General features: G+C 46.3%; 35 non-coding genes across 35 annotated transcripts; all 35 read left to right on the top strand.

Moving 5' to 3' along the window:
• The first annotated feature begins 748 nt into the window (after positions 1 to 748).
• On the top strand, positions 749 to 822 carry trnat-agu. The gene has a single exon. It is a non-coding gene; the product is annotated as a tRNA-Thr (tRNA).
• Positions 823 to 1201: 379 nt separating this feature from the next.
• Positions 1202 to 1275, top strand: trnat-agu. Its single transcript has one exon. It is a non-coding gene; the product is annotated as a tRNA-Thr (tRNA).
• Positions 1276 to 1580: 305 nt separating this feature from the next.
• trnat-agu lies at positions 1581 to 1654 on the top strand. The gene has a single exon. It is a non-coding gene; the product is annotated as a tRNA-Thr (tRNA).
• Positions 1655 to 2033: 379 nt separating this feature from the next.
• On the top strand, positions 2034 to 2107 carry trnat-agu. Its single transcript has one exon. It is a non-coding gene; the product is annotated as a tRNA-Thr (tRNA).
• Positions 2108 to 2412: 305 nt separating this feature from the next.
• trnat-agu lies at positions 2413 to 2486 on the top strand. The gene has a single exon. It is a non-coding gene; the product is annotated as a tRNA-Thr (tRNA).
• A 758-nt stretch (positions 2487 to 3244) lies between these two features.
• Positions 3245 to 3318, top strand: trnat-agu. The gene has a single exon. It is a non-coding gene; the product is annotated as a tRNA-Thr (tRNA).
• Positions 3319 to 3697: 379 nt separating this feature from the next.
• trnat-agu lies at positions 3698 to 3771 on the top strand. Its single transcript has one exon. It is a non-coding gene; the product is annotated as a tRNA-Thr (tRNA).
• A 305-nt stretch (positions 3772 to 4076) lies between these two features.
• On the top strand, positions 4077 to 4150 carry trnat-agu. The gene has a single exon. It is a non-coding gene; the product is annotated as a tRNA-Thr (tRNA).
• Positions 4151 to 4529: 379 nt separating this feature from the next.
• trnat-agu lies at positions 4530 to 4603 on the top strand. The gene has a single exon. It is a non-coding gene; the product is annotated as a tRNA-Thr (tRNA).
• Positions 4604 to 4908: 305 nt separating this feature from the next.
• trnat-agu lies at positions 4909 to 4982 on the top strand. The gene has a single exon. It is a non-coding gene; the product is annotated as a tRNA-Thr (tRNA).
• Positions 4983 to 5287: 305 nt separating this feature from the next.
• On the top strand, positions 5288 to 5361 carry trnat-agu. The gene has a single exon. It is a non-coding gene; the product is annotated as a tRNA-Thr (tRNA).
• A 758-nt stretch (positions 5362 to 6119) lies between these two features.
• Positions 6120 to 6193, top strand: trnat-agu. The gene has a single exon. It is a non-coding gene; the product is annotated as a tRNA-Thr (tRNA).
• Positions 6194 to 6951: 758 nt separating this feature from the next.
• On the top strand, positions 6952 to 7025 carry trnat-agu. The gene has a single exon. It is a non-coding gene; the product is annotated as a tRNA-Thr (tRNA).
• Positions 7026 to 7404: 379 nt separating this feature from the next.
• trnat-agu lies at positions 7405 to 7478 on the top strand. The gene has a single exon. It is a non-coding gene; the product is annotated as a tRNA-Thr (tRNA).
• A 305-nt stretch (positions 7479 to 7783) lies between these two features.
• On the top strand, positions 7784 to 7857 carry trnat-agu. The gene has a single exon. It is a non-coding gene; the product is annotated as a tRNA-Thr (tRNA).
• Positions 7858 to 8236: 379 nt separating this feature from the next.
• On the top strand, positions 8237 to 8310 carry trnat-agu. The gene has a single exon. It is a non-coding gene; the product is annotated as a tRNA-Thr (tRNA).
• Positions 8311 to 8615: 305 nt separating this feature from the next.
• trnat-agu lies at positions 8616 to 8689 on the top strand. The gene has a single exon. It is a non-coding gene; the product is annotated as a tRNA-Thr (tRNA).
• Positions 8690 to 8994: 305 nt separating this feature from the next.
• On the top strand, positions 8995 to 9068 carry trnat-agu. The gene has a single exon. It is a non-coding gene; the product is annotated as a tRNA-Thr (tRNA).
• Positions 9069 to 9826: 758 nt separating this feature from the next.
• trnat-agu lies at positions 9827 to 9900 on the top strand. The gene has a single exon. It is a non-coding gene; the product is annotated as a tRNA-Thr (tRNA).
• A 379-nt stretch (positions 9901 to 10279) lies between these two features.
• Positions 10280 to 10353, top strand: trnat-agu. Its single transcript has one exon. It is a non-coding gene; the product is annotated as a tRNA-Thr (tRNA).
• A 305-nt stretch (positions 10354 to 10658) lies between these two features.
• Positions 10659 to 10732, top strand: trnat-agu. Its single transcript has one exon. It is a non-coding gene; the product is annotated as a tRNA-Thr (tRNA).
• Positions 10733 to 11111: 379 nt separating this feature from the next.
• On the top strand, positions 11112 to 11185 carry trnat-agu. Its single transcript has one exon. It is a non-coding gene; the product is annotated as a tRNA-Thr (tRNA).
• Positions 11186 to 11943: 758 nt separating this feature from the next.
• trnat-agu lies at positions 11944 to 12017 on the top strand. The gene has a single exon. It is a non-coding gene; the product is annotated as a tRNA-Thr (tRNA).
• Positions 12018 to 12322: 305 nt separating this feature from the next.
• trnat-agu lies at positions 12323 to 12396 on the top strand. The gene has a single exon. It is a non-coding gene; the product is annotated as a tRNA-Thr (tRNA).
• Positions 12397 to 12775: 379 nt separating this feature from the next.
• Positions 12776 to 12849, top strand: trnat-agu. The gene has a single exon. It is a non-coding gene; the product is annotated as a tRNA-Thr (tRNA).
• A 305-nt stretch (positions 12850 to 13154) lies between these two features.
• On the top strand, positions 13155 to 13228 carry trnat-agu. Its single transcript has one exon. It is a non-coding gene; the product is annotated as a tRNA-Thr (tRNA).
• Positions 13229 to 13533: 305 nt separating this feature from the next.
• On the top strand, positions 13534 to 13607 carry trnat-agu. Its single transcript has one exon. It is a non-coding gene; the product is annotated as a tRNA-Thr (tRNA).
• A 379-nt stretch (positions 13608 to 13986) lies between these two features.
• On the top strand, positions 13987 to 14060 carry trnat-agu. The gene has a single exon. It is a non-coding gene; the product is annotated as a tRNA-Thr (tRNA).
• Positions 14061 to 14365: 305 nt separating this feature from the next.
• Positions 14366 to 14439, top strand: trnat-agu. Its single transcript has one exon. It is a non-coding gene; the product is annotated as a tRNA-Thr (tRNA).
• Positions 14440 to 14818: 379 nt separating this feature from the next.
• trnat-agu lies at positions 14819 to 14892 on the top strand. The gene has a single exon. It is a non-coding gene; the product is annotated as a tRNA-Thr (tRNA).
• Positions 14893 to 15197: 305 nt separating this feature from the next.
• trnat-agu lies at positions 15198 to 15271 on the top strand. Its single transcript has one exon. It is a non-coding gene; the product is annotated as a tRNA-Thr (tRNA).
• A 379-nt stretch (positions 15272 to 15650) lies between these two features.
• On the top strand, positions 15651 to 15724 carry trnat-agu. Its single transcript has one exon. It is a non-coding gene; the product is annotated as a tRNA-Thr (tRNA).
• A 305-nt stretch (positions 15725 to 16029) lies between these two features.
• trnat-agu lies at positions 16030 to 16103 on the top strand. Its single transcript has one exon. It is a non-coding gene; the product is annotated as a tRNA-Thr (tRNA).
• Positions 16104 to 16408: 305 nt separating this feature from the next.
• On the top strand, positions 16409 to 16482 carry trnat-agu. Its single transcript has one exon. It is a non-coding gene; the product is annotated as a tRNA-Thr (tRNA).
• Positions 16483 to 17240: 758 nt separating this feature from the next.
• Positions 17241 to 17314, top strand: trnat-agu. Its single transcript has one exon. It is a non-coding gene; the product is annotated as a tRNA-Thr (tRNA).
• Positions 17315 to 17434: the final 120 nt, after the last annotated feature.

Here is a 17434-nt window from a genome sequence, read left to right on the forward strand (position 1 = left end):
AAGTTGGACCATCCGAAAAGGAGGATGATGCCAAACGCAACCTCTTGCGTGTTGAAAGTTGCTTCCGTACCGTTTGAAAAAAAGTACGCAAAACACTAACACCTCTCTGTGTTCCGCCAGCATTTTATTTAGACAATGAAATACCGTGACAACACGCACACACTAACAAACCAAAGCGAAGCTGCTTAAATACGTAGTGCACGCACATCTCTGCCTTTAGCCTACACCCTCATAAACGTCTCGTCCCCAGTGATCAATGAAGATGACTCAGTGAATGAGGTAGCCTAGGTTAAAAATTTGAGGTTCAAACATGCTAAGACGTATCAAGCTCGTCCAGCTCAGTGAGCTTCCGCTCTAATGCTTGTCAGTGGCGCTGTGGCTTAGTTGGTTAAAGCGCCTGTCTAGTCAACAGGAGATCCTGGGTTCGAATCCCAGCAGTGCCTTATGTTGGACAAGATGGACCATCCTAAAAGGAGGATGACGTCAAACACAAACACTTGAAAGTTGCATCCGTACCGCTTGAGAAAAAGTACGCAAAACATTCTCACCTCTTTATGCCCCGTCAGGATTTTCTCTTGACAATGACATACCCAGACTGCACACACGTGCTCACAAACCAGACGTGACCTGATTCACTGAGGATGACTCAGTGAATGAGGTAGACTAGCTTGTAAATTTGAGATTTACACATGCTAAGAAGTTTCAAGCTCGTCCAGCTCAGTGAGCTTCCGCTCAAACGCATGTCAGTGGCGCTGTGGCTTAGTTGGTTAAAGCGCCTGTCTAGTAAACAGGAGATCCTGGGTTCGAATCCCAGCAGTGCCTTATGTTGGACAAGTTGGACCATCCGAAAAGGAGGATGATGCCAAACGCAACCTCTTGCGTGTTGAAAGTTGCTTCCGTACCGTTTGAACAAAAGTACGCAAAACACTAACACCTCTCTGTGTTCCGCCAGCATTTTATTTAGACAATGAAATACCGTGACAACACGCACACACTAACAAACCAAAGCGAAGCTGCTTAAATACGTAGTGCACGCACATCTCTGCCTTTAGCCTACACCCTCATAAACGTCTCGTCCCCAGTGATCAATGAAGATGACTCAGTGAATGAGGTAGCCTAGGTTAAAAATTTGAGGTTCAAACATGCTAAGACGTATCAAGCTCGTCCAGCTCAGTGAGCTTCCGCTCTAATGCTTGTCAGTGGCGCTGTGGCTTAGTTGGTTAAAGCGCCTGTCTAGTAAACAGGAGATCCTGGGTTCGAATCCCAGCAGTGCCTTATGTTGGACAAGATGGACCATCCTAAAAGGAGGATGACGTCAAACACAAACTCTTGAAAGTTGCATCCGTACCGCTTGAGAAAAAGTACGCAAAACATTCTCACCTCTTTATGCCCCGTCAGGATTTTCTCTTGACAATGACATACCCAGACTGCACACACGTGCTCACAAACCAGACGTGACCTGATTCACTGAGGATGACTCAGTGAATGAGGTAGACTAGCTTGTAAATTTGAGATTTACACATGCTAAGAAGTTTCAAGCTCGTCCAGCTCAGTGAGCTTCCGCTCAAACGCATGTCAGTGGCGCTGTGGCTTAGTTGGTTAAAGCGCCTGTCTAGTAAACAGGAGATCCTGGGTTCGAATCCCAGCAGTGCCTTATGTTGGACAAGTTGGACCATCCGAAAAGGAGGATGATGCCAAACGCAGCCTCTTGCGTGTTGAAAGTTGCATCCGTACCGTTTGAAAAAAAGTACGCAAAACACTAACACCTCTCTGTGTTCCGCCAGCATTTTATTTAGACAATGAAATACCGTGACAACACGCACACACTAACAAACCAAAGCGAAGCTGCTTAAATACGTAGTGCACGCACATCTCTGCCTTTAGCCTACACCCTCATAAACGTCTCGTCCCCAGTGATCAATGAAGATGACTCAGTGAATGAGGTAGCCTAGGTTAAAAATTTGAGGTTCAAACATGCTATGACGTATCAAGCTCGTCCAGCTCAGTGAGCTTCCGCTCTAATGCATGTCAGTGGCGCTGTGGCTTAGTTGGTTAAAGCGCCTGTCTAGTAAACAGGAGATCCTGGGTTCGAATCCCAGCAGTGCCTTATGTTGGACAAGATGGACCATCCTAAAAGGAGGATGACGTCAAACACAAACTCTTGAAAGTTGCATCCGTACCGCTTGAGAAAAAGTACGCAAAACATTCTCACCTCTTTATGCCCCGTCAGGATTTTCTCTTGACAATGACATACCCAGACTGCACACACGTGCTCACAAACCAGACGTGACCTGATTCACTGAGGATGACTCAGTGAATGAGGTAGACTAGCTTGTAAATTTGAGATTTACACATGCTAAGAAGTTTCAAGCTCGTCCAGCTCAGTGAGCTTCCGCTCAAACGCATGTCAGTGGCGCTGTGGCTTAGTTGGTTAAAGCGCCTGTCTAGTAAACAGGAGATCCTGGGTTCGAATCCCAGCAGTGCCTTATGTTGGACAAGTTGGACCATCCGAAAAGGAGGATGATGCCAAACGCAACCTCTTGCGTGTTGAAAGTTGCTTCCGTACCGTTTGAAAAAAAGTACGCAAAACACTAACACCTCTCTGTGTTCCGCCAGCATTTTATTTAGACAATGAAATACCGTGACAACACGCACACACTAACAAACCAAAGCGAAGCTGCTTAAATACGTAGTGCACGCACATCTCTGCCTTTAGCCTACACCCTCATAAACGTCTCGTCCCCAGTGATCAATGAAGATGACTCAGTGAATGAGGTAGCCTAGGTTAAAAATTTGAGGTTCAAACATGCTAAGACGTATCAAGCTCGTCCAGCTCAGTGAGCTTCCGCTCTAATGCTTGTCAGTGGCGCTGTGGCTTAGTTGGTTAAAGCGCCTGTCTAGTCAACAGGAGATCCTGGGTTCGAATCCCAGCAGTGCCTTATGTTGGACAAGATGGACCATCCTAAAAGGAGGATGACGTCAAACACAAACACTTGAAAGTTGCATCCGTACCGCTTGAGAAAAAGTACGCAAAACATTCTCACCTCTTTATGCCCCGTCAGGATTTTCTCTTGACAATGACATACCCAGACTGCACACACGTGCTCACAAACCAGACGTGACCTGATTCACTGAGGATGACTCAGTGAATGAGGTAGACTAGCTTGTAAATTTGAGATTTACACATGCTAAGAAGTTTCAAGCTCGTCCAGCTCAGTGAGCTTCCGCTCAAACGCATGTCAGTGGCGCTGTGGCTTAGTTGGTTAAAGCGCCTGTCTAGTAAACAGGAGATCCTGGGTTCGAATCCCAGCAGTGCCTTATGTTGGACAAGTTGGACCATCCGAAAAGGAGGATGATGCCAAACGCAACCTCTTGCGTGTTGAAAGTTGCTTCCGTACCGTTTGAACAAAAGTACGCAAAACACTAACACCTCTCTGTGTTCCGCCAGCATTTTATTTAGACAATGAAATACCGTGACAACACGCACACACTAACAAACCAAAGCGAAGCTGCTTAAATACGTAGTGCACGCACATCTCTGCCTTTAGCCTACACCCTCATAAACGTCTCGTCCCCAGTGATCAATGAAGATGACTCAGTGAATGAGGTAGCCTAGGTTAAAAATTTGAGGTTCAAACATGCTAAGACGTATCAAGCTCGTCCAGCTCAGTGAGCTTCCGCTCTAATGCTTGTCAGTGGCGCTGTGGCTTAGTTGGTTAAAGCGCCTGTCTAGTAAACAGGAGATCCTGGGTTCGAATCCCAGCAGTGCCTTATGTTGGACAAGATGGACCATCCTAAAAGGAGGATGACGTCAAACACAAACTCTTGAAAGTTGCATCCGTACCGCTTGAGAAAAAGTACGCAAAACATTCTCACCTCTTTATGCCCCGTCAGGATTTTCTCTTGACAATGACATACCCAGACTGCACACACGTGCTCACAAACCAGACGTGACCTGATTCACTGAGGATGACTCAGTGAATGAGGTAGACTAGCTTGTAAATTTGAGATTTACACATGCTAAGAAGTTTCAAGCTCGTCCAGCTCAGTGAGCTTCCGCTCAAACGCATGTCAGTGGCGCTGTGGCTTAGTTGGTTAAAGCGCCTGTCTAGTAAACAGGAGATCCTGGGTTCGAATCCCAGCAGTGCCTTATGTTGGACAAGTTGGACCATCCGAAAAGGAGGATGATGCCAAACGCAGCCTCTTGCGTGTTGAAAGTTGCATCCGTACCGTTTGAAAAAAAGTACGCAAAACACTAACACCTCTCTGTGTTCCGCCAGCATTTTATTTAGACAATGAAATACCGTGACAACACGCACACACTAACAAACCAAAGCGAAGCTGCTTAAATACGTAGTGCACGCACATCTCTGCCTTTAGCCTACACCCTCATAAACGTCTCGTCCCCAGTGATCAATGAAGATGACTCAGTGAATGAGGTAGCCTAGGTTAAAAATTTGAGGTTCAAACATGCTAAGACGTATCAAGCTCGTCCAGCTCAGTGAGCTTCCGCTCTAATGCATGTCAGTGGCGCTGTGGCTTAGTTGGTTAAAGCGCCTGTCTAGTAAACAGGAGATCCTGGGTTCGAATCCCAGCAGTGCCTTATGTTGGACAAGATGGACCATCCTAAAAGGAGGATGACGTCAAACACAAACTCTTGAAAGTTGCATCCGTACCGCTTGAGAAAAAGTACGCAAAACATTCTCACCTCTTTATGCACCGTCAGGATTTTCTCTTGACAATGACATACCCAGACTGCACATACGTGCTCACAAACCAGACGTGACCTGATTCACTGAGGATGACTCAGTGAATGAGGTAGACTAGCTTGTAAATTTGAGATTTACACATGCTAAGAAGTTTCAAGCTCGTCCAGCTCAGTGAGCTTCCGCTCAAACGCATGTCAGTGGCGCTGTGGCTTAGTTGGTTAAAGCGCCTGTCTAGTAAACAGGAGATCCTGGGTTCGAATCCCAGCAGTGCCTTATGTTGGACAAGATGGACCATCCTAAAAGGGGGATGACGTCAAACACAAACTCTTGAAAGTTGCATCCGTACCGCTTGAGAAAAAGTACGCAAAACATTCTCACCTCTTTATGCCCCGTCAGGATTTTCTCTTGACAATGACATACCCAGACTGCACACACGTGCTCACAAACCAGACGTGACCTGATTCACTGAGGATGACTCAGTGAATGAGGTAGACTAGCTTGTAAATTTGAGATTTACACATGCTAAGAAGTTTCAAGCTCGTCCAGCTCAGTGAGCTTCCGCTCAAACGCATGTCAGTGGCGCTGTGGCTTAGTTGGTTAAAGCGCCTGTCTAGTAAACAGGAGATCCTGGGTTCGAATCCCAGCAGTGCCTTATGTTGGACAAGTTGGACCATCCGAAAAGGAGGATGATGCCAAACGCAACCTCTTGCGTGTTGAAAGTTGCTTCCGTACCGTTTGAAAAAAAGTACGCAAAACACTAACACCTCTCTGTCTTCCGCCAGCATTTTATTTAGACAATGAAATACCGTGACAACACGCACACACTAACAAACCAAAGCGAAGCTGCTTAAATACGTAGTGCACGCACATCTCTGCCTTTAGCCTACACCCTCATAAACGTCTCGTCCCCAGTGATCAATGAAGATGACTCAGTGAATGAGGTAGCCTAGGTTAAAAATTTGAGGTTCAAACATGCTAAGACGTATCAAGCTCGTCCAGCTCAGTGAGCTTCCGCTCTAATGCTTGTCAGTGGCGCTGTGGCTTAGTTGGTTAAAGCGCCTGTCTAGTCAACAGGAGATCCTGGGTTCGAATCCCAGCAGTGCCTTATGTTGGACAAGATGGACCATCCTAAAAGGAGGATGACGTCAAACACAAACTCTTGAAAGTTGCATCCGTACCGCTTGAGAAAAAGTACGCAAAACATTCTCACCTCTTTATGCCCCGTCAGGATTTTCTTTTGACAATGACATACCCAGACTGCACACACGTGCTCACAAACCAGACGTGACCTGATTCACTGAGGATGACTCAGTGAATGAGGTAGACTAGCTTGTAAATTTGAGATTTACACATGCTAAGAAGTTTCAAGCTCGTCCAGCTCAGTGAGCTTCCGCTCAAACGCATGTCAGTGGCGCTGTGGCTTAGTTGGTTAAAGCGCCTGTCTAGTAAACAGGAGATCCTGGGTTCGAATCCCAGCAGTGCCTTATGTTGGACAAGTTGGACCATCCGAAAAGGAGGATGATGCCAAACGCAACCTCTTGCGTGTTGAAAGTTGCTTCCGTACCGTTTGAACAAAAGTACGCAAAACACTAACACCTCTCTGTGTTCCGCCAGCATTTTATTTAGACAATGAAATACCGTGACAACACGCACACACTAACAAACCAAAGCGAAGCTGCTTAAATACGTAGTGCACGCACATCTCTGCCTTTAGCCTACACCCTCATAAACGTCTCGTCCCCAGTGATCAATGAAGATGACTCAGTGAATGAGGTAGCCTAGGTTAAAAATTTGAGGTTCAAACATGCTAAGACGTATCAAGCTCGTCCAGCTCAGTGAGCTTCCGCTCTAATGCTTGTCAGTGGCGCTGTGGCTTAGTTGGTTAAAGCGCCTGTCTAGTCAACAGGAGATCCTGGGTTCGAATCCCAGCAGTGCCTTATGTTGGACAAGATGGACCATCCTAAAAGGAGGATGACGTCAAACACAAACACTTGAAAGTTGCATCCGTACCGCTTGAGAAAAAGTACGCAAAACATTCTCACCTCTTTATGCCCCGTCAGGATTTTCTCTTGACAATGACATACCCAGACTGCACACACGTGCTCACAAACCAGACGTGACCTGATTCACTGAGGATGACTCAGTGAATGAGGTAGACTAGCTTGTAAATTTGAGATTTACACATGCTAAGAAGTTTCAAGCTCGTCCAGCTCAGTGAGCTTCCGCTCAAACGCATGTCAGTGGCGCTGTGGCTTAGTTGGTTAAAGCGCCTGTCTAGTAAACAGGAGATCCTGGGTTCGAATCCCAGCAGTGCCTTATGTTGGACAAGTTGGACCATCCGAAAAGGAGGATGATGCCAAACGCAACCTCTTGCGTGTTGAAAGTTGCTTCCGTACCGTTTGAACAAAAGTACGCAAAACACTAACACCTCTCTGTCTTCCGCCAGCATTTTATTTAGACAATGAAATACCGTGACAACACGCACACACTAACAAACCAAAGCGAAGCTGCTTAAATACGTAGTGCACGCACATCTCTGCCTTTAGCCTACACCCTCATAAACGTCTCGTCCCCAGTGATCAATGAAGATGACTCAGTGAATGAGGTAGCCTAGGTTAAAAATTTGAGGTTCAAACATGCTAAGACGTATCAAGCTCGTCCAGCTCAGTGAGCTTCCGCTCTAATGCTTGTCAGTGGCGCTGTGGCTTAGTTGGTTAAAGCGCCTGTCTAGTAAACAGGAGATCCTGGGTTCGAATCCCAGCAGTGCCTTATGTTGGACAAGATGGACCATCCTAAAAGGAGGATGACGTCAAACACAAACTCTTGAAAGTTGCATCCGTACCGCTTGAGAAAAAGTACGCAAAACATTCTCACCTCTTTATGCCCCGTCAGGATTTTCTCTTGACAATGACATACCCAGACTGCACACACGTGCTCACAAACCAGACGTGACCTGATTCACTGAGGATGACTCAGTGAATGAGGTAGACTAGCTTGTAAATTTGAGATTTACACATGCTAAGAAGTTTCAAGCTCGTCCAGCTCAGTGAGCTTCCGCTCAAACGCATGTCAGTGGCGCTGTGGCTTAGTTGGTTAAAGCGCCTGTCTAGTAAACAGGAGATCCTGGGTTCGAATCCCAGCAGTGCCTTATGTTGGACAAGTTGGACCATCCGAAAAGGAGGATGATGCCAAACGCAGCCTCTTGCGTGTTGAAAGTTGCATCCGTACCGTTTGAAAAAAAGTACGCAAAACACTAACACCTCTCTGTGTTCCGCCAGCATTTTATTTAGACAATGAAATACCGTGACAACACGCACACACTAACAAACCAAAGCGAAGCTGCTTAAATACGTAGTGCACGCACATCTCTGCCTTTAGCCTACACCCTCATAAACGTCTCGTCCCCAGTGATCAATGAAGATGACTCAGTGAATGAGGTAGCCTAGGTTAAAAATTTGAGGTTCAAACATGCTAAGACGTATCAAGCTCGTCCAGCTCAGTGAGCTTCCGCTCTAATGCATGTCAGTGGCGCTGTGGCTTAGTTGGTTAAAGCGCCTGTCTAGTAAACAGGAGATCCTGGGTTCGAATCCCAGCAGTGCCTTATGTTGGACAAGATGGACCATCCTAAAAGGAGGATGACGTCAAACACAAACTCTTGAAAGTTGCATCCGTACCGCTTGAGAAAAAGTACGCAAAACATTCTCACCTCTTTATGCACCGTCAGGATTTTCTCTTGACAATGACATACCCAGACTGCACATACGTGCTCACAAACCAGACGTGACCTGATTCACTGAGGATGACTCAGTGAATGAGGTAGACTAGCTTGTAAATTTGAGATTTACACATGCTAAGAAGTTTCAAGCTCGTCCAGCTCAGTGAGCTTCCGCTCAAACGCATGTCAGTGGCGCTGTGGCTTAGTTGGTTAAAGCGCCTGTCTAGTAAACAGGAGATCCTGGGTTCGAATCCCAGCAGTGCCTTATGTTGGACAAGATGGACCATCCTAAAAGGGGGATGACGTCAAACACAAACTCTTGAAAGTTGCATCCGTACCGCTTGAGAAAAAGTACGCAAAACATTCTCACCTCTTTATGCCCCGTCAGGATTTTCTCTTGACAATGACATACCCAGACTGCACACACGTGCTCACAAACCAGACGTGACCTGATTCACTGAGGATGACTCAGTGAATGAGGTAGACTAGCTTGTAAATTTGAGATTTACACATGCTAAGAAGTTTCAAGCTCGTCCAGCTCAGTGAGCTTCCGCTCAAACGCATGTCAGTGGCGCTGTGGCTTAGTTGGTTAAAGCGCCTGTCTAGTAAACAGGAGATCCTGGGTTCGAATCCCAGCAGTGCCTTATGTTGGACAAGTTGGACCATCCGAAAAGGAGGATGATGCCAAACGCAACCTCTTGCGTGTTGAAAGTTGCTTCCGTACCGTTTGAAAAAAAGTACGCAAAACACTAACACCTCTCTGTCTTCCGCCAGCATTTTATTTAGACAATGAAATACCGTGACAACACGCACACACTAACAAACCAAAGCGAAGCTGCTTAAATACGTAGTGCACGCACATCTCTGCCTTTAGCCTACACCCTCATAAACGTCTCGTCCCCAGTGATCAATGAAGATGACTCAGTGAATGAGGTAGCCTAGGTTAAAAATTTGAGGTTCAAACATGCTAAGACGTATCAAGCTCGTCCAGCTCAGTGAGCTTCCGCTCTAATGCTTGTCAGTGGCGCTGTGGCTTAGTTGGTTAAAGCGCCTGTCTAGTCAACAGGAGATCCTGGGTTCGAATCCCAGCAGTGCCTTATGTTGGACAAGATGGACCATCCTAAAAGGAGGATGACGTCAAACACAAACTCTTGAAAGTTGCATCCGTACCGCTTGAGAAAAAGTACGCAAAACATTCTCACCTCTTTATGCCCCGTCAGGATTTTCTTTTGACAATGACATACCCAGACTGCACACACGTGCTCACAAACCAGACGTGACCTGATTCACTGAGGATGACTCAGTGAATGAGGTAGACTAGCTTGTAAATTTGAGATTTACACATGCTAAGAAGTTTCAAGCTCGTCCAGCTCAGTGAGCTTCCGCTCAAACGCATGTCAGTGGCGCTGTGGCTTAGTTGGTTAAAGCGCCTGTCTAGTAAACAGGAGATCCTGGGTTCGAATCCCAGCAGTGCCTTATGTTGGACAAGTTGGACCATCCGAAAAGGAGGATGATGCCAAACGCAACCTCTTGCGTGTTGAAAGTTGCTTCCGTACCGTTTGAACAAAAGTACGCAAAACACTAACACCTCTCTGTGTTCCGCCAGCATTTTATTTAGACAATGAAATACCGTGACAACACGCACACACTAACAAACCAAAGCGAAGCTGCTTAAATACGTAGTGCACGCACATCTCTGCCTTTAGCCTACACCCTCATAAACGTCTCGTCCCCAGTGATCAATGAAGATGACTCAGTGAATGAGGTAGCCTAGGTTAAAAATTTGAGGTTCAAACATGCTAAGACGTATCAAGCTCGTCCAGCTCAGTGAGCTTCCGCTCTAATGCTTGTCAGTGGCGCTGTGGCTTAGTTGGTTAAAGCGCCTGTCTAGTAAACAGGAGATCCTGGGTTCGAATCCCAGCAGTGCCTTATGTTGGACAAGATGGACCATCCTAAAAGGAGGATGACGTCAAACACAAACTCTTGAAAGTTGCATCCGTACCGCTTGAGAAAAAGTACGCAAAACATTCTCACCTCTTTATGCCCCGTCAGGATTTTCTCTTGACAATGACATACCCAGACTGCACACACGTGCTCACAAACCAGACGTGACCTGATTCACTGAGGATGACTCAGTGAATGAGGTAGACTAGCTTGTAAATTTGAGATTTACACATGCTAAGAAGTTTCAAGCTCGTCCAGCTCAGTGAGCTTCCGCTCAAACGCATGTCAGTGGCGCTGTGGCTTAGTTGGTTAAAGCGCCTGTCTAGTAAACAGGAGATCCTGGGTTCGAATCCCAGCAGTGCCTTATGTTGGACAAGTTGGACCATCCGAAAAGGAGGATGATGCCAAACGCAACCTCTTGCGTGTTGAAAGTTGCTTCCGTACCGTTTGAAAAAAAGTACGCAAAACACTAACACCTCTCTGTCTTCCGCCAGCATTTTATTTAGACAATGAAATACCGTGACAACACGCACACACTAACAAACCAAAGCGAAGCTGCTTAAATACGTAGTGCACGCACATCTCTGCCTTTAGCCTACACCCTCATAAACGTCTCGTCCCCAGTGATCAATGAAGATGACTCAGTGAATGAGGTAGCCTAGGTTAAAAATTTGAGGTTCAAACATGCTAAGACGTATCAAGCTCGTCCAGCTCAGTGAGCTTCCGCTCTAATGCTTGTCAGTGGCGCTGTGGCTTAGTTGGTTAAAGCGCCTGTCTAGTAAACAGGAGATCCTGGGTTCGAATCCCAGCAGTGCCTTATGTTGGACAAGATGGACCATCCTAAAAGGAGGATGACGTCAAACACAAACTCTTGAAAGTTGCATCCGTACCGCTTGAGAAAAAGTACGCAAAACATTCTCACCTCTTTATGCCCCGTCAGGATTTTCTCTTGACAATGACATACCCAGACTGCACACACGTGCTCACAAACCAGACGTGACCTGATTCACTGAGGATGACTCAGTGAATGAGGTAGACTAGCTTGTAAATTTGAGATTTACACATGCTAAGAAGTTTCAAGCTCGTCCAGCTCAGTGAGCTTCCGCTCAAACGCATGTCAGTGGCGTTGTGGCTTAGTTGGTTAAAGCGCCTGTCTAGTAAACAGGAGATCCTGGGTTCGAATCCCAGCAGTGCCTTATGTTGGACAAGTTGGACCATCCGAAAAGGAGGATGATGCCAAACGCAACCTCTTGCGTGTTGAAAGTTGCTTCCGTACCGTTTGAAAAAAAGTACGCAAAACACTAACACCTCTCTGTCTTCCGCCAGCATTTTATTTAGACAATGAAATACCGTGACAACACGCACACACTAACAAACCAAAGCGAAGCTGCTTAAATACGTAGTGCACGCACATCTCTGCCTTTAGCCTACACCCTCATAAACGTCTCGTCCCCAGTGATCAATGAAGATGACTCAGTGAATGAGGTAGCCTAGGTTAAAAATTTGAGGTTCAAACATGCTAAGACGTATCAAGCTCGTCCAGCTCAGTGAGCTTCCGCTCTAATGCTTGTCAGTGGCGCTGTGGCTTAGTTGGTTAAAGCGCCTGTCTAGTAAACAGGAGATCCTGGGTTCGAATCCCAGCAGTGCCTTATGTTGGACAAGATGGACCATCCTAAAAGGAGGTTGACGTCAAACACAAACTCTTGAAAGTTGCATCCGTACCGCTTGAGAAAAAGTACGCAAAACATTCTCACCTCTTTATGCCCCGTCAGGATTTTCTCTTGACAATGACATACCCAGACTGCACACACGTGCTCACAAACCAGACGTGACCTGATTCACTGAGGATGACTCAGTGAATGAGGTAGACTAGCTTGTAAATTTGAGATTTACACATGCTAAGAAGTTTCAAGCTCGTCCAGCTCAGTGAGCTTCCGCTCAAACGCATGTCAGTGGCGCTGTGGCTTAGTTGGTTAAAGCGCCTGTCTAGTAAACAGGAGATCCTGGGTTCGAATCCCAGCAGTGCCTTATGTTGGACAAGTTGGACCATCCGAAAAGGAGGATGATGCCAAACGCAGCCTCTTGCGTGTTGAAAGTTGCATCCGTACCGTTTGAAAAAAAGTACGCAAAACACTAACACCTCTCTGTGTTCCGCCAGCATTTTATTTAGACAATGAAATACCGTGACAACACGCACACACTAACAAACCAAAGCGAAGCTGCTTAAATACGTAGTGCACGCACATCTCTGCCTTTAGCCTACACCCTCATAAACGTCTCGTCCCCAGTGATCAATGAAGATGACTCAGTGAATGAGGTAGCCTAGGTTAAAAATTTGAGGTTCAAACATGCTAAGACGTATCAAGCTCGTCCAGCTCAGTGAGCTTCCGCTCTAATGCATGTCAGTGGCGCTGTGGCTTAGTTGGTTAAAGCGCCTGTCTAGTAAACAGGAGATCCTGGGTTCGAATCCCAGCAGTGCCTTATGTTGGACAAGATGGACCATCCTAAAAGGAGGATGACGTCAAACACAAACTCTTGAAAGTTGCATCCGTACCGCTTGAGAAAAAGTACGCAAAACATTCTCACCTCTTTATGCACCGTCAGGATTTTCTCTTGACAATGACATACCCAGACTGCACATACGTGCTCACAAACCAGACGTGACCTGATTCACTGAGGATGACTCAGTGAATGAGGTAGACTAGCTTGTAAATTTGAGATTTACACATGCTAAGAAGTTTCAAGCTCGTCCAGCTCAGTGAGCTTCCGCTCAAACGCATGTCAGTGGCGCTGTGGCTTAGTTGGTTAAAGCGCCTGTCTAGTAAACAGGAGATCCTGGGTTCGAATCCCAGCAGTGCCTTATGTTGGACAAGATGGACCATCCTAAAAGGAGGATGACGTCAAACACAAACTCTTGAAAGTTGCATCCGTACCGCTTGAGAAAAAGTACGCAAAACATTCTCACCTCTTTATGCACCGTCAGGATTTTCTCTTGACAATGACATACCCAGACTGCACATACGTGCTCACAAACCAGACGTGACCTGATTCACTGAGGATGACTCAGTGAATGAGGTAGACTAGCTTGTAAATTTGAGATTTACACATGCTAAGAAGTTTCAAGCTCGTCCAGCTCAGTGAGCTTCCGCTCAAACGCATGTCAGTGGCGCTGTGGCTTAGTTGGTTAAAGCGCCTGTCTAGTAAACAGGAGATCCTGGGTTCGAATCCCAGCAGTGCCTTATGTTGGACAAGTTGGACCATCCGAAAAGGAGGATGATGCCAAACGCAACCTCTTGCGTGTTGAAAGTTGCTTCCGTACCGTTTGAAAAAAAGTACGCAAAACACTAACACCTCTCTGTCTTCCGCCAGCATTTTATTTAGACAATGAAATACCGTGACAACACGCACACACTAACAAACCAAAGCGAAGCTGATTAAATACGTAGTGCACGCACATCTCTGCCTTTAGCCTACACCCTCATAAACGTCTCGTCCCCAGTGATCAATGAAGATGACTCAGTGAATGAGGTAGCCTAGGTTAAAAATTTGAGGTTCAAACATGCTAAGACGTATCAAGCTCGTCCAGCTCAGTGAGCTTCCGCTCTAATGCTTGTCAGTGGCGCTGTGGCTTAGTTGGTTAAAGCGCCTGTCTAGTAAACAGGAGATCCTGGGTTCGAATCCCAGCAGTGCCTTATGTTGGACAAGATGGACCATCCTAAAAGGAGGATGACGTCAAACACAAACTCTTGAAAGTTGCATCCGTACCGCTTGAGAAAAAGTACGCAAAACATTCTCACCTCTTTATGCCCCGTCAGGATTTTCTCTTGACAATGACATACCCAGACTGCACACACGTGCTCACAAACCAGACGTGACCTGATTCACTGAGGATGACTCAGTGAATGAGGTAGACTAGCTTGTAAATTTGAGATTTACACATGCTAAGAAGTTTCAAGCTCGTCCAGCTCAGTGAGCTTCCGCTCAAACGCATGTCAGTGGCGCTGTGGCTTAGTTGGTTAAAGCGCCTGTCTAGTAAACAGGAGATCCTGGGTTCGAATCCCAGCAGTGCCTTATGTTGGACAAGTTGGACCATCCGAAAAGGAGGATGATGCCAAACGCAACCTCTTGCGTGTTGAAAGTTGCTTCCGTACCGTTTGAACAAAAGTACGCAAAACACTAACACCTCTCTGTGTTCCGCCAGCATTTTATTTAGACAATGAAATACCGTGACAACACGCACACACTAACAAACCAAAGCGAAGCTGCTTAAATACGTAGTGCACGCACATCTCTGCCTTTAGCCTACACCCTCATAAACGTCTCGTCCCCAGTGATCAATGAAGATGACTCAGTGAATGAGGTAGCCTAGGTTAAAAATTTGAGGTTCAAACATGCTAAGACGTATCAAGCTCGTCCAGCTCAGTGAGCTTCCGCTCTAATGCTTGTCAGTGGCGCTGTGGCTTAGTTGGTTAAAGCGCCTGTCTAGTAAACAGGAGATCCTGGGTTCGAATCCCAGCAGTGCCTTATGTTGGACAAGATGGACCATCCTAAAAGGAGGATGACGTCAAACACAAACTCTTGAAAGTTGCATCCGTACCGCTTGAGAAAAAGTACGCAAAACATTCTCACCTCTTTATGCCCCGTCAGGATTTTCTCTTGACAATGACATACCCAGACTGCACACACGTGCTCACAAACCAGACGTGACCTGATTCACTGAGGATGACTCAGTGAATGAGGTAGACTAGCTTGTAAATTTGAGATTTACACATGCTAAGAAGTTTCAAGCTCGTCCAGCTCAGTGAGCTTCCGCTCAAACGCATGTCAGTGGCGCTGTGGCTTAGTTGGTTAAAGCGCCTGTCTAGTAAACAGGAGATCCTGGGTTCGAATCCCAGCAGTGCCTTATGTTGGACAAGTTGGACCATCCGAAAAGGAGGATGATGCCAAACGCAGCCTCTTGCGTGTTGAAAGTTGCATCCGTACCGTTTGAAAAAAAGTACGCAAAACACTAACACCTCTCTGTGTTCCGCCAGCATTTTATTTAGACAATGAAATACCGTGACAACACGCACACACTAACAAACCAAAGCGAAGCTGCTTAAATACGTAGTGCACGCACATCTCTGCCTTTAGCCTACACCCTCATAAACGTCTCGTCCCCAGTGATCAATGAAGATGACTCAGTGAATGAGGTAGCCTAGGTTAAAAATTTGAGGTTCAAACATGCTAAGACGTATCAAGCTCGTCCAGCTCAGTGAGCTTCCGCTCTAATGCATGTCAGTGGCGCTGTGGCTTAGTTGGTTAAAGCGCCTGTCTAGTAAACAGGAGATCCTGGGTTCGAATCCCAGCAGTGCCTTATGTTGGACAAGATGGACCATCCTAAAAGGAGGATGACGTCAAACACAAACTCTTGAAAGTTGCATCCGTACCGCTTGAGAAAAAGTACGCAAAACATTCTCACCTCTTTATGCACCGTCAGGATTTTCTCTTGACAATGACATACCCAGACTGCACATACGTGCTCACAAACCAGACGTGACCTGATTCACTGAGGATGACTCAGTGAATGAGGTAGACTAGCTTGTAAATTTGAGATTTACACATGCTAAGAAGTTTCAAGCTCGTCCAGCTCAGTGAGCTTCCGCTCAAACGCATGTCAGTGGCGCTGTGGCTTAGTTGGTTAAAGCGCCTGTCTAGTAAACAGGAGATCCTGGGTTCGAATCCCAGCAGTGCCTTATGTTGGACAAGATGGACCATCCTAAAAGGAGGATGACGTCAAACACAAACTCTTGAAAGTTGCATCCGTACCGCTTGAGAAAAAGTACGCAAAACATTCTCACCTCTTTATGCACCGTCAGGATTTTCTCTTGACAATGACATACCCAGACTGCACATACGTGCTCACAAACCAGACGTGACCTGATTCACTGAGGATGACTCAGTGAATGAGGTAGACTAGCTTGTAAATTTGAGATTTACACATGCTAAGAAGTTTCAAGCTCGTCCAGCTCAGTGAGCTTCCGCTCAAACGCATGTCAGTGGCGCTGTGGCTTAGTTGGTTAAAGCGCCTGTCTAGTAAACAGGAGATCCTGGGTTCGAATCCCAGCAGTGCCTTATGTTGGACAAGTTGGACCATCCGAAAAGGAGGATGATGCCAAACGCAACCTCTTGCGTGTTGAAAGTTGCTTCCGTACCGTTTGAAAAAAAGTACGCAAAACACTAACACCTCTCTGTCTTCCGCCAGCATTTTATTTAGACAATGAAATACCGTGACAACACGCACACACTAACAAACCAAAGCGAAGCTGCTTAAATACGTAGTGCACGCACATCTCTGCCTTTAGCCTACACCCTCATAAACGTCTCGTCCCCAGTGATCAATGAAGATGACTCAGTGAATGAGGTAGCCTAGGTTAAAAATTTGAGGTTCAAACATGCTAAGACGTATCAAGCTCGTCCAGCTCAGTGAGCTTCCGCTCTAAAGCTTGTCAGTGGCGCTGTGGCTTAGTTGGTTAAAGCGCCTGTCTAGTCAACAGGAGATCCTGGGTTCGAATCCCAGCAGTGCCTTATGTTGGACAAGATGGACCATCCTAAAAGGAGGATGACGTCAAACACAAACTCTTGAAAGTTGCATCCGTACCGCTTGAGAAAAAGTACGCAAAACATTCTCACCTCTTTATGCCCCGTCAGGATTTTCTCTTGACAATGACATACCCAGACTGCACACACGTGCTCACAAACCAGACGTGACCTGATTCACTGAGGATGACTCAGTGAATGAGGTAGACTAGCTTGTAAATTTGAGATTTACACATGCTAAGAAGTTTCAAGCTCGTCCAGCTCAGTGAGCTTCCGCTCAAACGCATGTCAGTGGCGCTGTGGCTTAGTTGGTTAAAGCGCCTGTCTAGTAAACAGGAGATCCTGGGTTCGAATCCCAGCAGTGCCTTATGTTGGACAAGTTGGACCATCCGAAAAGGAGGATGATGCCAAACGCAACCTCTTGCGTGTTGAAAGTTGCTTCCGTACCGTTTGAACAAAAGTACGCAAAACACTAACACCTCTCTGT

This window comes from Alosa sapidissima, chromosome 6 (genome assembly GCF_018492685.1).
Source record: "Alosa sapidissima isolate fAloSap1 chromosome 6, fAloSap1.pri, whole genome shotgun sequence".
Taxonomy (NCBI): domain Eukaryota; kingdom Metazoa; phylum Chordata; class Actinopteri; order Clupeiformes; family Clupeidae; genus Alosa; species Alosa sapidissima.